Here is a 17973-nt window from a genome sequence, read left to right on the forward strand (position 1 = left end):
AGGAGTTTAGCAGCTTGGAGCCCTGAGGAGCAGCTCGGAATGTCACTGGGGCTGGTGATGGGAGTCCCGGGTGGCTTTAGAGAGAGCACTTTGAGTTGAGTGTTCCGGGCAGAAGGCTGAGTAGCATGCTGAGAAATTGGAGGGGTGAGGACCCACGGTCATCATGGAGCCCCTTTTGAAAGACATTTAGAGGTGATGGGAAGCCTGGGGATGGGGTGGCAGCTCGGGAGGGCCAAGGATTAAGAACTAGAGTTTGTTTTTTTTCCAGGGCGGGTGGGCAAGACGTGGCTACATTTGGAAGGCAAAGCTGGGAGCAGTGGCAGAGAGGAGAACCCTGCTGTCCAGAGAGCCTCCGAGGAGCTGGCTGTGTATGCCGGGGCGGGGCTGGGCCAGGCCGGGCCAGGGAGCACTGACAATAACCAGATTCATTTTCTGCCATGCTCCACAATGATAATTGATGCCCATAATGAGGGGCCCGGGGCATGACAAGTTCCCAAAGTGCCTTTTACATCCCCAGTGAAAGAATCAATTCTGCTCAGTAGAGTTTTTGCGTTACTTGAAATGTATTCCAGTTAAGTAAAGCTTTGTTAAGTCAAGTTACTGAGAAGTGTTATTTGGGAAACATTGCATTTTATTATATTTTGAGACTCTGAAACTTGGCTCACCATCTTTAACATATTTAGTAACTGTTAGCATGGGGCAGTTGAAAGAGCTTTGGCTTTAGAACTGAACGGATTTGGGTCAAATCCCAGCTTTACTATCTACTACGGGTGAACCTTAATTTTCTTTCTTTTTTTTTTTTTTTTTTTTTTGCTAGAGGGTGCCTGTGCTTGCAAAAAAAGAGACAGAGAGACAGAGAGACAGAGAGGAGAGGAGAAAGCATCCCTCTCCGTGGAGAATAGTCACTTTGTAATTCCTTCTCCTGTAGTTTCCCCTCCTTTCAGGAGTTTGAGTACATACACTCATGCACTGGGCTCAAGCCACTGAATCTAGGACTCTGCCCTGTGGGATCCGGCTGCCTTTATGAACCACCAGGCATGGAGCTAGCCCAACAGAAAAATGTTTAGCCTCTTTGCAGCTTAATTTCCTCATCTAAAAAGTAGGAGGATGATGCCTGTCTTCGTAAGATTGTTATGGGGAGTAAGTAAAATAGCGTATATAAAATATTTGACCCACAATAGTTACTTTAATAACAATTATCTCCACTCCCAGTAGTTGGTTAGCCAAAACACCCATTAAAAAAAGAATAGACAGGTGTATTCCTGACCGGATGAGAATGTGAGAGAGATGGGAAGTTAGGTTGGCGTCAGGTTATGGAAAACAATGATGGTCAGAGGTTCACTGTGAGGGGTGTGGCTGCAGAGAGTGGAGACAGAGCTGGCCCTGTACTGCCGGGCGCCTGTGACCCTGGGCAAGTCTCTCCTAGGGGCCAGGCACAGAGAAGGCCTCGGGGAGTGTTTATAGGTTGATGTGTTTACCTTGCTCAGGGCACTTCCTCCCCTCTGAGGCTGGGTCCCGCTGAAAGCTCTGGCAATACCGGAAGACATGCCCTCCTGCCCTTCCTGGGGTAGTGGAGGACGCACTGCATCTGGATAGCAGGGTGTGCAGTGCACTGCCCGTGCCTGGGTCCAGGAGGCTGGGGTCCTCCTTCTCACTGCTTCTGCCTTGGGCCCAGGGCTTCACTTACACGGTCAAGGGTATAGACCAATGGAGAGCCTAGGATGCGGATGGCTTCCTATAACTGATGACGTGCTTTCTTCTCGCCCAACATCACTTTGCTCAGCCTTTCTTCCTTCAAATAGAAGTCTTTTTCAATGAGGAGAAGAGAAAATCAGGCAAACTGAAAAGGTCACCGATAGAAACCCAGACCAAGCAGTCTGCCCCCCTCGGAGACTGGGGCTGTTCTGAGAGGCCCAGAGCCACCCTCATCACTTCACGTCCACCTCCTCATGGGGCAACAGCACAGGGATGTTCACGTCCCAGAAGTCAAAGGCGTTTTGACAGGTGTCTGGGAGCCAAGCCCTGGAACTGCCAGATCCAACCATACCACAGACTTCTGCCACAGAGTCTTCTACCCCTACTCAGCTCCCTAACAGATCTCAAGTCCCACGTAGCCTCACGGATTGTCCACAGTAAGGACAATCACCTGGCCTCAAAATCTGATCCACTCTGAGGAGTAATGGAAAGAAAAACAGAGAAGGAGAAAGCATCCACTTTTGGTCAAAACCAAAGGCGGATCTGGCCCATTTAATATTTAATAAACACAGTTCCACTCATTTATTATTCTTTGAGAGAAAATAATTCTAAAAGGGTGCAGGTACCAGCTGCAGGGATCTGGGAGAACTTAGACAAGGACCCCGGGTTTTTAAATGTCACGTTAACAAACTCCGCATGGATGGTGTAGAAGAACATCCTTGTTCCTAGGAGAAGCAGGCTGAAGCATTCAGGGTGTCCGCATGATGTCATGATGTCTGCAGCTTGCGTTCAGATGGTTCAGCAAAACAGCAAAAGAAAAAAATGTGTGCGTGTGTGTGTGTGTGCACACGTGTGTGTACGTGCTGAGAGAGAAAGCGAGGCACAGGTGAAGGTTTGTCATTCTGAGTGGAAGGTGTTCCGGTGTGCGTGCCTTCATCCTGTCGGGTGCTTTTTTTTGGGAGAAGTTTTTGCCATAGGGCGCGTGCGCTCGCCAGACAGACACGAGAGACAGAAAGCGAGAAATCACCCCCCAGGGGGGATGGCCATGCCGCAACCCCTTCTCCTCCATTCTCCTCTTGGGATCTTGGGCACGCACGCACACGTGCCCGGCGTGAGTTTTAAGCCACCGGGTCCGGGACATGAACCGCAGTCGACTACATGGGAGTCCAGCGACATAGCCATTAGGCTACTGCTGGTCCCCTGTCGGTTTTCCTGATGGCTTGATGTTTTCAAAGTAAGAAGGAAAGACACGAGATGCGTGGAACGGTGAGATGATGGCAGCAAACACACATCGTGTCAAGAAAGGAGGCCACCCCTACGCGGTGACGAGGGGGAGCCTGGTGACCTTTACCTTGTTATAAATGGGCCTCCTCAAGCCCTTTGACCTTCACAGAACTAGTTTTTGTTACAGAAACCAGAAACCACAGCATGCACACATTTTCCAGACCATGGGCTGAGGCTCTTTCAGTGTTACCCTGGTGGGCACCAGAAACTGATTCCCGCCCTCCCTCATCAACCCCTCCTACCCCCATCTACCCTGCCAGGACTGGAATCCTCTCCAGACCCTCGGGATATTTTTTTGAAACCCCTGATCCTTTGATTACACCCATGTCGTGAGGTTCAACGTGACATTTCCAACAGAGGACGGCCCGACGTGGTTCCAGCCGCTTCAGATGGTTTTATATTTGTTCTGGAAAAAGCTCCAGATACCTTTGGTCAAAGCGCTTCCTGTTGGCTGCCTTGCTGTGGCCAATTCTCGCCCACGCGATGGAGCAGGGGCTGTGGGCTATAGGCCTGTGAGCGGATCCTCCTGGGTAGAAAGGACCTTGGTGATGTGGGAGGGGGTCTGCTTTCGGCCTCATGTCTGTGTTGCTTAGATTCAGACCCTGAGAAGCCAGAAAGACCAGGGCCTTGCCAAAGGGCTTCATTCTGCTTCTGCCGAAGTTCCTATTAAGGAGGAATGGGATTGTGCAGCTTTCATCCCCCATCCCCAACACTTTCAAACTCACAGGAAGTATTGTTGCCCCCTAAGGAGCTGGGAGGGAACGTTGCCCTGTGCTAAAGCTTCAAACCCCTGCCCTGTGTCCTGACTTCTGCAGTGCGGATTTGTGCTCTCCTGTGGGGGCGTGTGGACGATTTCAGCAGTTTCCACCCTTGAGTGGTTGGATTTTCGGCCTGTGCCATCTGCTCCATGAGTACCCCCACCTGCTGATTCCCACCTTGTCATCAGCCCCTTGTGCTGAGTGGCTGGAAACATTCATGAGATGAGGCAGGAGCCGGTAACCCCAGAGGAGCCAGGAGGAATGGCACCCACGGGCTGGTACCCAAGGACTCTCACCCTGTGTTTCTAGCAAAAGCGGTTGCAAGGAGACGCACGGGCGGTTTCCTAGGCTGGCTCAGGGACACGTCTAATTTTAGCCCAGGGTGTGCCTGCGCTGTGTTGGGGCCACCTCACTCACGGAAATTCCGCAGCTCTCTGGCTTTATGTGCGAGTGGAGTAATGCTCACGGTTTGCAAAGCTAGTGCGTTTGGAGCCACGTGTTTCTCCTTCTTCTAAGAACTATCCAGAAAACAGCCAGCTCTCTGTGCTTTCCGAAGAGGTCAAAATTTCCTGGAGATTCCTTTTTCTGCAATGAGGCAGCGTAGGGTGGAGGGAAGCGTAGCTGTAGGGGCTTGGCTTTTCTCTGTCCAGACCAGGACAAGATGGAGAATCACAGGGCTGCCCTAGTGGAGAGTTTTGGTACAGTGGGTGATGGACTTGGGATTTGTGGGTCGTAAAATAAATGAATTTAAAAAGTGCTGGAGGACCAACTTCAGGTTCATATATTGTGGAGCCGAAACGTAATCTGGATGGCTTCTTTAAGAGAAAGAATATAAAAGTATTTAATTTTTGCAAGTTTTGCAAATTTTCCATCGTACTCACAAAGCCACGGTTTCTTGAAATGGAGGCCCCTGATGCTTAAACTCCTTGGTAAATCAGATGTGATTTGGGTTGTTGGTATTATTTTTTCTGATTAAGTGAGGACATTAAAATAATAGCATAAAATCTCCCCAAATTGGGACAGTTGGAATCTTGAAACAAAAGGTCAACTTTAAGAATGAATGAATGAAGCTTCGTGAAGCAGTTATCTGTATTGTTTCTTATTTCCCTCATGTCATCATGGGCCTGTGAGTTGTGGTTTGGGTTTTGGAGCACAACTGACAGTTCTCTGAGCCTCAGCCATTTACTTATTTTAGGTTTTTGCTATAGGGTGTGCATGCTCACTGGAGAGAAATAGAGACAGAGAGAGGGAATGTGAGAAATCGCCCCTGGGGGGATGGATGGTCACGCCACAATCCCTGGTCCTCCATCCTCCTCTCAGGATTTTGGGTATGCACACAGACAAGCCCAACACGATTTCCAAGCCGCCAAGTCCAAGACTCGAACCACAGTCAGCCATGTAAAAGTCCAGCACCTTAACCACTATGCTATCTGCTGGCCCCAAGTCTGTTATGTTTTCCTGGTTTGTAAAAATAGTCCTTATGCTATTTCACACACAGGATTTTTGTGATAACTAAAATAAAAAATGAGCCTTGTAGGTACCTGGGAAACAAGAGGGCACCATCTGAATACACAATTATTATTGTAAAGGCGAAACTGTAGAATATCTAGAACACTTAGACTGTCAGAGAGGAAAACTGAAGCCCAGAGAAGGTGAATATTTGCCCACCAGACACTTGGAGAAAGGCACAAGATACAAAAATAAATGTTATTTAGGGATAAGTCTCCTCAAGCTTTCTAAAAGTAAACCCAGATGACTGTCTTTTTCAATGACTATGAAGTTAACCTTGCCCCGGACAGTGCTGCTTCAAACATGCTGCCTGTAGCTCTTTTATGAATACTTAGGTTGGAGAATGTTTTGTGAGTTCAGAATGAAAATATTTCATCGCAGAAGTGGTCTCAAGCCACACATTGGCATCTTAAACCAAACAGAACCCAAGTGGATTTAATGTCTGGTGGACTCGGAGAAAGCTGGCCTCCCTCGCTGGCACGGCTCACCTGCCTGGGTGTACTTGCTGGCCTTTAGCAGGACAGTGAAGGGCAGGCCTGGTGCCCTAGAGCAGCTTCTCCTAGCAGCTAAGTAAACAGCTCCACGTCACTTTGCGATCCACCATGGAAACTGGCGGCCACGCTTATGTAATGTCTTCCGGGCAGCCTGTCAGAACCTTCCCTTTTATGACTCCAAGGATGACTTTCTACTCCTGGTGCAGGGCCAAGTTTGCAGAGGGAGTTCTCTCCTTCCTTGGCGGTCATGCCCACCTCTGAAGGGAGGGCTGGGGACCTTTGTCTCTGGTAGAGCCACCCCTGGTGGGCAGCCAGAGAGCCCTAACCAGAGGCAGCCTAGTGGTCCTGCCTATTGGGTATATAATCTGGGGCCCCCTCATGGCATGGGCCTGCCACCCACCACTCCTCCAGCTCTGGGCTTTCACTGGGCACTAGACTTGGCCAAGCCAGGCAGCCATATGCTAGTGGCTAGAGACAGAGCTAGGGTGAAGTGAAGGGAGGTCATGGACTAGCAGCATTGTGCTTGGCGGATGGCAGAGTTGAGGCAAAGGAGTGTTACTCAGTGAGTCTGGCCATGGTCTAGGGATGGGATCCATAGAGACTACTTTTCTCCCAAGAAGGTGTTTTTCATTCCCTGGAGTAAGGTCATCTCTACCTGTTGAACAACTCCTGCCTCTTGGCACTGGTCACCTCATGAAGCTGATTCAGCCACACCTAGGAATCTTCAAGAAAAGGTCAGAGCAACAAGAATCAGAAGAACCTCGAAGTCTTGCTGGTGTACATTTCGGGATCAGGGCAGGGAGGACAATCTGTCTGTCCTAATGTATTTTGTTTCTTAAGGAAACGTTATCAGGGGCCAGTAAGTGGCATGGTGGTTAAGGTGCTTAACCTTACATGGCCTACATAGTCAACTATGGTTCGAGTCCCGGACCTGGAGACTTGCTTTCTCTCTCTCTCTCTCTCTCTGTTTGTCTCTGGTCAAATTAAAAACATAATAACATAATAATAATAATAATAATAAAATAGAAAATGCTACCAGTGCCTCTAATATCTAGCATGAGATAGATGAAAATAAACCAAGATAAGAGTCCAGAGCCTAAAAATCTACTTCTAGCTTTGCCAGCTACCTAAAGGGCCTTGGAAAAAGCTCAGCAGCCCTCTGCCCTGGCCCAGAGAGGGCTACAGGATTGGACTAGGTGGTCTGGATTAGTCTTGCCAGCCCTTCCAGTGGGATGAGCTGTATGTAGATGAAGTCTGAGTGCGCCTCAGATTCCAGAGGGAGCACTTATTAAATACCGGTTGTGTGCCCAGGCCTTGTGCCAAATTTGGAAGAATGGGAGAATGATATGAGGCAGGTCACTGCTAGTACGGTTTTGTTTTGTGAACTCTGTGCCCTTGAAGGAACGCTTGGAGTCTGCGACTGATGTATATTTTTCTGTTCCTGGAATGTTCCAGAATCCAGCCTGACTCAAGGAATAGCTATACAGGAAGGAGAAACGTTGGACTTGATTTCGGATCCTGCTCTGGCTCCGCATACTTCTTGCCCTGGGTGTGTGCCAAGGCCTGTCGGGAGGGATGCATACGGAAAGAGACTTAGCTGAGCAATCAGTGCCCCGAAAGAACAATGGCCAGGACGCTGGATGGAGTTCAGCATGTCTTCTTTCCAAACAGCCTGGCCCCGATGGCTTTTCCAGGAGGATGCAGGGCCACTGGTCCTGCCCCCACCCCCCGGCTGTCCTCACCGGGCGATCCCTATCTTTATCCTACCTTCGTCATCATGGACCCAGATGACAGAGCCTTGGGGATGCAGACCAATTCCCAATGAAGGGGTTTTCCTAGTTTCAGGAAGATAATTTACTTGAGTTAAATCGTTAGGGCAGATTGTTTTCAGAGTATTCCAAGCAGAGAGCTTTCTCACAGGAAATGTCAGATCAGGCAATTCTAGTCAGGTTTTCCATCTCCAGAAAATAAAAGAAAAGAGAAAAAAAGGTTCTTTTTATATGTTGAAGGTCAACAGTTTGAGAACCGGCAGCCACAGGGTATAAAAGTGAGATCTGTTAAAGTGTCTACACGTTGTGGTGGTTAGTCCACTCGATGGCTTCTCCATAACCCAACCATTCGTCGGACCTCGTGTTCGTTATGGCTTGATTTAAAAAATGCCTTCCAATCCGGGAGGCCCAGAGAAGTGGAGAAAGCCCCTCCTGAGGCTCCGACAGCTCCTGTTTAACTGAACGTCCAGGAGGTCCAGACATGCGGGGAACGACCTCTCCCAGAGCTCGGTTTCTCCATCCGTAACATCAAAAGTTACGCCAGGTGACCTCTGAGTGCTGTCCAAGTCTAACCCCAGTCCGTACCTTATCTTTACCTAGGGGTGGTTAACCGAGGGGCTGCCAGGAAGCCGGAGAGAAAGAGAGAGCAGGAAAGTGAGAAGAGGAACCAGCTTTTCCTCAATGGACAACGTAGTAGTTTTCGAAGTCTTACATCAGCTCACCGTCTAAGATCTGACTTGCAGAGGCTGACAGCTTCTCCGGCAGCTCAGTCTTTAATGAGAGACCTTTAAGTACAAAGGACTTTGCAGAGTCACTGTTGCAAAAACAGGAAAAGAACGCGACAGAGGATGCCTCCAAGGTGTTTGAGAGTAGGGATGGGGTGGTGGTGGTGTGTGTGTGGGGGGGGCAGGAGGTTCCAGGAGCCCAAGCCCAGGCTCACAGATGATGTGGTTCTCCTCGAAGGTGACTATGACAAAAGGGAAGTGGAGACCCGGGGCAGTTAGGCTGCGGCCAGGTGATGTCAGTCTTTTGTGGCAGCTTGGTAAGAGTTATTATTATTATTTTTTCAAATGCATATGGCTATTTGTTTTTATCGAGTACTTTTTCTACATTAATTGTGGTTATTTTACATTTATCTCTACGTACTGGTGTGAATTACATGATTAGGTTTTTCTACTATCAAAATATTCTTGCATCCCTATTTGGTCCTAACTTTCCTCGAACTCCTAGCTAATGCAGTTGTCTGTTATTTCGTAGTTTTGCATGTCTGTGTGCAAATTAGATTTTTGGCATCAAGGTTATACCGTCCTCCTTCATGGTCATCATGTCAGCAAACGTGTGGTGATTACTGCGTGGGGACACTTCTCCATACTTACTGTGTTGCACATTTAGTTCTCACAGCAACCTTCTGAGGCAAGGCCATTATTAACCCCATTTTATGGATGAAGAAACTCAAGCACAAAGAAATTTGCCCCCCTGCATAGAGTTTTAGTGGTACGGTGGGATTCAGAGCAAGCCTGGGAGGTTCCAGAGTCTAAGTGCACTGTATTTGGAAACATAAATTGGAGAGACTTACAAATGTTTGGTAGAAATCACTAGCAAATCTATTTGTGGGTGTGCAGGGGTGAGTAAATTTTAAGTTAATGACTTAAAACAATGATTATAGATAGTTTTAGATCTTCTATTCATTCTTGAGTCATTTTTGTGATTTTTCTAGAACATGATCCAGTCTGTCAATTTTCAAATGTATGGTCTGAACTATTCATATATATATTTTTTTTTCTTGCTGAAAAATTTTTATGTATAATGCTTAGGAGGTTTTGTGTGTGTGTGTGTGTTCTTAAGATTTATTTATTTATTAATTTATCATTATTATTTTTTAATTTGTTACCATGTGTGTTCACCAGAGAGAGAGAAAGAGAGAGTAAACCACCAGCTCTGGGACTCAAACTGCAGTTGGCCATGTGGGAGTCCAGCAGCTTAACCACTTGCTACCTCCATGTCTCTTATTTTCTCTCCTTTTGTTTGTTTGTTTTGTTTTGTTTTCAGTGTTGCTAGAGGGCACATGTGCTCACTGGAAAGAAACAGAAAGAGAGAGAGAGAATGAGAAAGCGCCCCCCCCTTGGGGGATAGCCATGCTGCAATCCATTCTCTGTTCTCTCTCCTTTCGGGCTTTTGGACATGCATGCACACGCAACCCAGGTTTTTTTCAGTTTGCTGGATCTTGGACTTGAACTGTAGGCCGTGGGAGATCCAGGACCTTAACCCCCACATTACCAGCTGGCCCTTATTTTCTGTTTCATATTTTTCATCTATCTTCTGACTGAGTTGTGTTTTTGCTGTCATCTGATAGTTCTCAGTAATTGATTATCATTCACTATATCTTATGTTTAAGCTTACCTAAAGTCTTTTCCCAACTTAAAAAGTGCAAATCTGCAGAAAAGTTGAGAGAATAATATAGTAGATACCCTTCACCTAAATTTGGAAATTGCTGCAGTTTTTGTCCCCTTTGTTTTCTGTTTTCTCTCCTTCTCCCTTGTATATGAGTATGCTATATAATTTACATGTACACACACTTTTTTGGATAATCTATTTTTTTATTTTTATTTTTTGGAGAGGTTTTTGCTATAGGGCACGTGCATTTGCCAGAAAGACAGAGAGACAGAAAGTGAGAAATCATCCCCCAAGGGGGATGGCCACGCCACAATCCCTTCTCCTCTGTTCTCCTCTCGGGATCTTGGGCACGCACGCACATGCGCCTGGTGTGACTTTAAGCCACCAGGTCTGGGACTCGAACTGCGGTCGACTGCATGGGAGTCCAGCGACGTAGCCATTATGCTAACTGCTGGTCCCAGATAATCTATTTTGAAAGTAAGCTTCATATATCATGACATTCACCCATAAGTATTTTGGTTTGTATCTTCTAAAGACAAGACCATTCTCCCACACAGCCATAGTTCCATTATCACATCAAGGAAATTTCTCCTTACTCAGTAACATCCTCTCACTACAACCCATAACCAAAATTTCCCTGAATGTCCCTAAACTGTTTTTGTAGGCTGTATTTTTCTTCAGTCCATGTCTACTCAATGTTGGCTCATTGGATCGGTTGACTTGCCTCTCTAGTCTATTTTAATCTCAAGCAATTTTAGGTTTTTCATTATAAAATTCTTTTTAGAGAGATTTTTGCCATAGGGCACATGCATTTGTGGAGAGACAGAGAGAGGCAGAGAGAGGGAAAGTGAGAACTCACCTCATAGGGGGGATGGCCATGCCACAATTTCTTCTCCTCTATTTTCCTCTAGGGATTTCAGGCATGCAGGTACACACACCCAGCCAGTTTCAAGCTGCTGGATCCAGGACTTGATGCATGGTCAGTCATGTAGGAGTCCAGTGCCTTAACCACTATGCCATCTGCCAGCCCAAGTTTTCAGTTTTTAATTGAGAGTAGGCTTGTTGCCTTAAGAAGGCCCAAGTTTTAAGTTTCTTGAGTATTTCATTATTAGGTTTTTATTAAGCTTTTTTTGGGGGGGACAAGGAATGTACATGGTGATGTCGTGTATTTCCCATTACATTACATAAGGAGTACGTAATGTCAGAATGTCAGTTTGTTTTATTTTGGGTGATACTAAGTTGGATTGCTCCATTAATATGGTGTATGTCAGTCTCTTCGTTATTGTAAAGACGGCTTTCTCTTTTGCAGTTAATAAGTAACCTCTAACTTCCAGATCATATGGATATCCTATTTCTCAAAAACATTTACAGTGGTGTTAGCATGCATTGATGATTGTGTTCCATATGAACGATTAAATTGAGGTGTGATATTCTTTTTTAAAAAAGATTTACTTATTTAATTTTATTTATTATTATATTTTATTCTGCTATTGGGTTTCTCTTTTGCAGTTAATAAGTAACCTCTAACTTCCAGATCATATGGATATCCTATTTCTCAAAAACATTTACAGTGGTGTTAGCATGCATTGATGATTGTGTTCCATATGAACGATTAAATTGAGGTGTGATATTCTTTTTTAAAAAAGATTTACTTATTTAATTTTATTTATTATTATATTTAATTCTGCTATTGGGCACAACTGAGGAGAGAGAAAGAGAGAGAGAGAGAGAGAGAGAGGAGAGAGAGACAGCGAGAGCGAAAACAAGTGAGAGAAAGTGAGAAAGCAAGCCACCGGGTCTTGGACTCAAACTGCAGTCAGCCATGTGGGAGTCCAGTTCCTTAACCACTACACCACCAACTGGCCTCAAATGGTGATAGTCTAGTTTTATCATTCCTTCAACACTTATTAGTTGATGTAAAGAACTGTTATTCTCTCTCTTTCTCTTGCATACTTCTTTTTTCTGTTCTCCCTTCTTCCTTCATTAGCAGACTTGTGTTTTTTTATTTCTTTCAATTTTTAGTATATAATTTATCACTATAATTATAGGACCATACATTTCTTTTCTTTTCTTTTTTCTTTCTTTCTTTCTTTTTATTTTTATAGATTTTTGTTATAGGGTGCAGAGAAAGACACAGAGAAACAGAAAGCAAGAAATCACCCCCCCGGGGGGATGGCCATGCTGCAATCCCTTCTCTTCCATTCCCCTCTTGGGATTTTTGGCATGCACGCACACGTGCCTGGCGTGAGTTTTAAGCCACCAGGTCTGGGATCCAAAACACAGTTGACTATGTGGGAATTCAGTGATGTAACCATTATGCCATCTGCTGGTCCCATAAGCTGCCCATTCTTTTCAAAATATATTTTTCTCTTATGATTTCTAGTCCTTTTCTGAAAGAAGAAAAAAACCAAAAACTTCTACTTTCTCTAACTTACAGTCTCTTTTTTGATTGATGTCCTTTCAGCTCGAGTTCTTAGGCGCCCTCTTGCTGTGTCTGCTGGTTTTCACTCATGGCGCATCAGTTTTTATGTGTTCGCAAGTGTTTTCTTATGAGCCAACTTTCAGTGGGACAGAAAAAACATGTCTCTCTTCCCCCAGAGAATCATAGAAGTGATTCCCCAGATAATTTTATATTGCCTCTGTTAGGGATGCTGGTGTTTCGCTAATTTAGGGAGGGATTTGTTCATCTCTTCTATTCAGGATTATTTTGCCACATGAGTTAGGAGGCAGTGGACTCCATTAACGGTGGGTTCTGCTATTTCATCAAATACAATATATAGGAAGTATCAATATCTTATTCTCATTGAGACACCTTTCTTTTTCGAACCCTTAGTTTGTCCAAGGATCCAGTAGCAAGCGTGGAAGAATGAGCATATCCTTTCCTATTGTGTTAAGAGCTGGTGAACTGTTTCTTGGAAGGTTGGGATGCATAAGCAGTGAAGCATCTTTAAGAACGCTATGACCATGTGCTTTGGTCCTCTCAGAGCCCCTGTACCTGGCCACGTCCCACAGTGGGTAGAGATGCACAGGCTTCTCCCATGCTGCCTTTGTTCACAGAGAATAAGTGACTTGCCCAAGGGGATGTAGAGCACAGGGAGAGCAGGGGTAAGAACCCAGGTCTTCAGGTGGTTCTTTGCACCAAGCCGAGGATTCAGCTATTCCAGGATTGATTCCTGGAGCCATGTAGCCCCAAGTGCTGGGAGCGCCCTGGCCCTTGCGTCTCCCTGGGGGCATGAAGAGGAGCCAGAGTGGGAGGTGGAGGCCTCCTGCAGAGCCAGGAGCTGGCTGTCCACTGCCCGCCCCGTGGATTTAGTAGCTGCGCACCCTGACACATGTCTCTGGGTTATCTGCACAATCTCACTTTGAAAAAGCGTTTTCAATCCCTTGATTTATCTTTCTGTGTCATTGTTGTTTATAATAGTTTTTGCTCAAAGGCAAGAACATGCTTTTAAACTGACCTTTTAAACTTTATAAAGCGTATGGCACAAAGGGACACATGAAAGGAACAATAAGCACATTCTCTGAGGGTGAGCATAGCTGAAGTCTCTTTGGTGATGAGATCTCTGGGAAACGGGTACACAGCATCTGAGCTGGGCTCTTGCAGCTGATGGATGGCCAGTCCCTGGGTGGAAGTCTCATGACCAAGCAGAGAGGCCAAACTGTACTCTGCCCAATGGGAACATCTTCCCCACCCTCTCACCATGGCTCTGGGCCACCGCTTGCCCTTGGGAGCCAAGGGGGACTATGTGGGAGGGTTGGCTTTGTGCCAAGGCCTGCAGGAAGCTGTGGAGGCTTTGGGCAGGTGAAGGATGCGTAACACAGAGAAAAGGACAGAGCGTCTGAAGCCATGGCTGTGGCACTTCCAAACTGTACGACCATGTGAAAGTCACATCGCTTCAGTGACAGCCATGCCAGCATGCAGCACCCACCTATGGAACCCTGGCTAGATGCTGGACACCGGGGTGCGGAGGAGGCCAAGAGGATGTCACGGTCCTTCCTTTGCTGTTGGTTGTTAACTGTTAGCATGGGTACCAGTTCTCATTGTTGCTGTAGTAAATTAACACAAATCTAGTAGTTGAAGACAACATGAATGTACCGTCTCCTAGTTCTGGGGGGCTGAGCTGGAAGTCAGTTCCACTGAGCTGGAGTCTAGGTGTTGGCAGGATGTTTTCCTGGGGGTGCCATGGAGGAGTCTGCTTCCTTGCCTTTCTCACCTTCTGGGGCTGCCTCACACCTTGGCTCCCTCGGCAGAGCCCTTCATGCTGGTCCCTGCTTCCCTCATCACAGCTCCCCTTCTCTCCTGTATCAAATCTCGTGCCTTCTTATAAGGACCCTGGTGATCACACTGGTTCCATCTGGCCAGTTCAGGGTAGTCTCTCTATGTTAAAATCTTTGTTTTTTCTTTTGGAGAGGTTTTTGCCATAGGTCACGTGTGCTCGTTGGAAATACAGAGAGAGACCGAGAGACAGAAAGAGAAAAATCACCCCCACTCCCCCCAGAGGCGATAGCCATGCTATAATCCCTTCTCCTCCATCATCTTGGGGACGCATGCCCACGTGCCCAGTGTGAGTTTAAACCACCTGGTCTGGGACTCGAACTGCAGCGGTCGACTACATAGGAGTCCAGTGACATAGCCATTATGCCAACTACTGGTTCCTCTATGTTAAAATCTTTAACTCAGTCCCATTTGCAGAACACCTTCTGCCATGTAAGGTAACATTCTCAGGATTCAGGGAGTAGGATGTGGATATTTCGGGTGGCCATTGTTCGGCCTACCATACCAGGTCAGACTGCAATCGATGTCTGCACATTTTCCACGTCTAGGTGTCTTCCGGGCAGGGAGGTAGGCCTGCCAGTTGACTTCATGTGTGCTGGGTGAGTGAGCAAGGGCAGAAGTAGATGAATGGATGCTTTGGGGTTGAGAAGGACGTAACAGTTCAGTTGGGGTTTAGAGGATTAGCATGAGTTTGCAAAGGGTATTCTAGACAAAGCAAATGGCTGAGGAAAAGGTCAGGGAGTGGGCAGGTGGAATATGAAGGCTGGGCTGCCATGCGGATGGGCAGTGAGTGGCCAGGTTATGATGGGCCTTGTAGGTTGGGCTTGGGGTTGATTTTAGAAGGAAGCAGAATATGTCCTGGTTCCTGCCATTATTTTCAGTCATTTACCTACGTTCAAATTCCTTTGCTGCCACTTGCTGAACAGCTCTGGGCAAACTATTAAACCTCTCTGAGACGTCATAAAAATGTCGTGAGAGAGACCAGCAGTTGGCGTAACGGCTGTGTCGCTGGACTCCCATGTAGTCGAGCATGGGTCGAGTCCCGGATTCAGTGGCTTAAACTCAAACTGGGTGTGTGTGCGTGCATGCCCAAGATCCTGAGAAGAGACTGGAGGAGAAGAGATTGTGGTGTGGCCATCCCCCCAGGGGGTGTTTTCTTGCTTTCTGTCTCTCTGTCTTTCTGGTGAGTGCATGTGCCCTATAGCAAAAACCTCTCAAAAAAAAAAAATGCTGTGAGAAACAATATTTTCTTCAGTTTATTTCTTTTCTTCATAAGAGTGTGATAGAGAAGCACCCTTAACAAGATCCCTTGCCATGATTCCCTCCAAGTCCTCCAGCCAACCAGGTCATGGGTGTGCAGGCCTGGTGCATAGAGGCTGACCCGGAAACCAAACCTGAAAGCTTCCACGTAGATCCAGTGTGGCTTGAGCAGCGGCTCCTTGCTGCACCCTGAGCTGGCCTGCAGATCACTTCTGAGGCTTGCAATGCACTTAGCACAGTGCTTGGAATGGCCAAAGAACCTAGGAAGAATTTGTTGTTAAGATTGTTGGTATTTTCAGAAATATGATTATTGTTGTTGATGGGGCTGATGAGAAACCTTTAAGAAATCTCAGCCAGGTGACACTGTCATGGTCAGATTTTCTTTTTAGAGAGAGGACTGTGGAGATGGAGGAGGCTGATGAGTGGGTCACAGTGGGGTCAGGAGAGCAGTTAGGAAGCTATTAAAATAACCCGAGTGAGAGATGAAGAGGCAGAGAACAGAGGTGGGTGTGAAGGGCACTTTATTGGACTTTGGGTGTTCGAGTGGTGTCTTCATTCCACTGTTCCTGCTTGAAATGGGTCAAACGGGATTTGAAAGACCATCTGTACCAGTGCTCTGGTCCTCGCTTTTCAGACAGGGACATAAAGCACAGCGAGGGGAAGGAGCCTTGCCTTAGTCTCTTGGTCAAACGGTGACAGGAGAGAGGGACAGAGTGGAACTCAGGTCTTCGGCCTTTTGTTGAGGAGAGAATGCGGGTGGGAGAAGCATGGCTGGAGGAGGCTTCTTCAGAAGGGCAGCTCTTCATCACCATGTGTGCATGTGTGTGCTGAGAGGGTGAGGGGTGTTCTCATACAGCCTACCCTTCCACTCCTCTCACAAGCTCTCCATACCTTACATCCTTGCTTCAGCCCCTTCTCCCGCCATTTCCAAGAGAACCTGTAGCATCCCAGAGGCATCATGGTCTGGAGATTTTGTGGTTTCGAACTTGGGGCAATGGCATGATTGAAGGTGGGAGGGCGAATAGAAGATGAGGCTGCCCGGGGAGGAGGAGTGAGCTCTGTTCTGGCACCAGCGAAGACAGCCAGGGTCTGAGGAGAGGCGTGCACATGGATTGGGTACTGCATGTCCCCACAGTCTTCCAATCACACCCTTCATACATCTTCAGGAGGAAGCCAATTCAATGGAGTCGCCACAGCAAGGTTACGATTGTTCCCTCAATCGTATCTTACCCTGCAAGGATGTTGGAGGAAAGTATATTTCAACGCCATGTTCAAAAGAGCTGTCATCTTTTCAGCGTAGTAAATGGGTTTTCAGGGTGTGATGTAATGTTCTTATTTTTAATACATTCTTTTTTAAAAATGACTTTACTATAGCTCAGATTGATGCTTGCTTGCTAGAGGGGAAAAATACCTATAGGGAGCTAAACTACATTTCAAATACAGGGACAATTTCCAGGAACTTTTGTGCTCACCTACCTAGATTTATAAACTAGAATCACAGGGCAAATTTTCAGGTGACTGAAAGATATAGGACAGGTTCCTTTAAATACCATGGTGTGGGCCAGCAGGTGGTAGAGTGGTTCAAATCCTGGACCTAGTGGCTTGAAAAATCATGCCTGGGGTGTGTGTGTGTGTGTGTGTGTGTGTGTGTGTGTGTGCATGTGTGCCCCAAAATCCCAGCAGGATAATGGAGAGAGACTGTGGTGTGGCCCTCTCCTCTGAGGGATGATTTTTCTTCTTCTTCTTCTTCTTCTTCTTCTTCTTCTTCTTCTTCTTCTTCTTCCTCTTCTTCCTCTTCTTCTTGTCTTATGAAGAGGTTTTGCCATAGCATGTGTGCACTCACCACAGAGAGAGCAGCAGAGAGACAGAGAGATAGAGACAGAGATAGTGAGAGGGAAAGTGAGAAATCACCCCCTAGTGGGATGGCCACACCACAATCCATCCCTTCGCCATTCTTCTGCAATTTTGGACCCATATGTACCTGTGCCTGGCATGATTTCCAAGTCACAGGTCCAGGACTTTTGAACAGTGGTCTGCCATGTGGGAGTCCAGTGACGTAAACATGACACCATCTGCTGGGAGGTGATTTCTCACTTTTCCTCTCACTCTCTCTCTCTCTCTCTCTTGCAAGCACATATGCCCTATGGCAAAACACTCCCCCCCCCCAAAAAAAAAACGAACCCTTAAAAACAAACAAACAAACAAAACCCCCACATTTTAGAAATTTCTTATACATGGCTTGCTGGCTTTACAAGAAAGCTGGGAGAGGAAACAAACAAAAGCCCATAGAGACGAGATGGAGGACTCTGTGCCATGATGACAAGAACTTGCTTTATTTTTGTGTGTGCATGTGTGTGCACGCGTGTTTCCCAGCAGTGTCACAGTGACGACAGTGAGACACGCCCAGCCCAGTGCTTGGCAGTGTCAAACCACGGAGTTCACCAGCCCGTGTCGGCTGTCACATGTGGCTCTTGTGAGGCTCAGAAGTGGCGGGCACTGTCAAAGCCCTGGGAACCCGTCCTCTGTGGAACCTG

At 46.8% G+C, this 17973-nt stretch overlaps 1 protein-coding gene across 1 annotated transcript in view; it reads left to right on the forward strand.

Moving 5' to 3' along the window:
- MINDY4 (MINDY lysine 48 deubiquitinase 4) overlaps window positions 1-17973 on the forward strand; it is a 123241-nt gene that overhangs the window by 44544 nt on the left and 60724 nt on the right. The window lies entirely within an intron of this gene.

Source organism: Tupaia chinensis, unplaced genomic scaffold, assembly GCF_000334495.1.
Source record: "Tupaia chinensis unplaced genomic scaffold, TupChi_1.0 Scaffold000170_1, whole genome shotgun sequence".
NCBI lineage: Eukaryota > Metazoa > Chordata > Mammalia > Scandentia > Tupaiidae > Tupaia > Tupaia belangeri.